Below are 1902 nucleotides of genomic sequence, written 5' to 3'. Positions count from 1 at the left end.
CTATGTAATTTTTTATGTATTTTTATGTTTTATTCATCATATATTCAAATCTATGTAAGAACAAAGAAGTTTATTAAAAGAAATTCATTTTGAGTTAGATTTTAAAGTCACAGGAATTTGTTATAGGAAGAGAGAGGGAATTTGAAGAAGAGAACAGAGAATACAGCATTTGGAGAAGCAATGAAGCAAGAAGTCAAGCCAAAACAGATGTGCTGGGCTAGAGCAGAGGGTCAATATAGAATTTTAATGAAAAATGAGATGAGGAGATAGGCTAGAAGCAGTTGGTAGAAAACCTGGAACTTATTTGATTTCCTAGATTCTTTGGAGGGTTTTATAGCTGATAAATATTTTAGACTATGAGTTATATATAGTTACATGAAGTGATAGAAGGGGACAAATTCTAGGACATCAATGACTAATCAAATAGTTATATGATGATGACACATACATAAGTTTCTACAATAAATCCTTATTAGTTGATTAGGCTCTGTCTTCCTTCTCTGACTTTATGTTATGATCCTTACCTTCATGTATTTTTACACTTTAGTTATGGGCTATATACTATTCTTCAAAAGTCAGCGTTTTCTAGCCTCAGTTTCTTACCATGTGTCTTTGATGATACCTGCAGCATAAATCTTTTCCATCATTGTTAATTGAAACTTATTTCTATTAACAGCAACACTATTATTCTAACAACCCAAGTCAAGTTAAGTATAGTCAAGACTATTATAAATACCCAAATTAACTGTAAAGAACATATGAAGAACTGAAAGGACATATGAAAGAACTGATAAATAAAAGTATATATGAATAATTTTACATATACACATACACTAAGTGTGTGTATGTATGTGTCTAATGATAGCCATTTCTAGGACAAGGGAGGGGAAAAAAGAAAAAAAGGAGAAGAAAAAAATAAATTTACATTATAAATTTACTTTATATTTAAAAGAAATAGTTGTACATAATAGATTTGCATTTATATGTGCAATTATCTTTTTTATTATATTATATTATGATGGAAATGTTTGTTTTATCCCATAAATTAAAATAAAATAAAATTTCTTTAAAAGCATCTAGTAGGGGAGCAGCTAGGTGATACAATGGGTAGAGCACTATCTACTCCCCCAAGTGAGATTTGAAATCATTCAAAATAAATCACCCTAACTGTTGACAAGGAAAACCAAGTAGATAAAGAGTGGCTATTGTCCAGACTATGATACATACTTTGATGAACAGATGTCAGGAAGGACCTGAGTTCAAATTTGACCTCAGACACTTAATCCTTCCTAGCTGTGTGACCCGGGGCAAGTCATTTAACCCCAATTGCCTGGGGCCGGGGGGGGGGGGAGGAAGGGGGAAAAGGGGGAGATCATCTATTAAAGGCTTACTGTGTGCCAACCATTAAACTAATCACTAGGGATGCAAATATCAGGACAGAGAGACAGCCCTGTTCTTAAGGAGTTTACATTCTAAATCTCCAGATCAAAGTAAATTTTTCTAGCCACCATCTGTCTGTGTCCTCTACTCCTGACAGAGTAGGAAAAAATGTGTATTTGTATTCTGAACTCTACACAATGCTATTGTAGTTTCCTAAGTTTTTCTTATCTCCAGTGTAACTCCTTTCAACTTAAATTACCCACCACTATCATTTGTTATACAATCATTTTTCAATAGTGTCTGACTCTTTTTGACCCATGTCAGGCTTTCTTGGCAGAGATGCAGGAGCAGTTTTCCATTTCCTTCTCCAATTCATTTTACATATGAGAAAATCAAGGCAAACAAAGCCAGGCGCCCAGGTCACACAGGAGTAGTAAGTGCTGAAACCAGACTTGAACTCAGGAAGAGAAGTGTTACCAATTCCAAGCCTGATACTCTATACACCATGTCACCTATTTATCT

The sequence above is a fragment of the Antechinus flavipes genome, chromosome 6, assembly GCF_016432865.1.
Source record: "Antechinus flavipes isolate AdamAnt ecotype Samford, QLD, Australia chromosome 6, AdamAnt_v2, whole genome shotgun sequence".
NCBI lineage: Eukaryota > Metazoa > Chordata > Mammalia > Dasyuromorphia > Dasyuridae > Antechinus > Antechinus flavipes.
Note: the sequence above shows the minus strand (reverse complement) of the source record.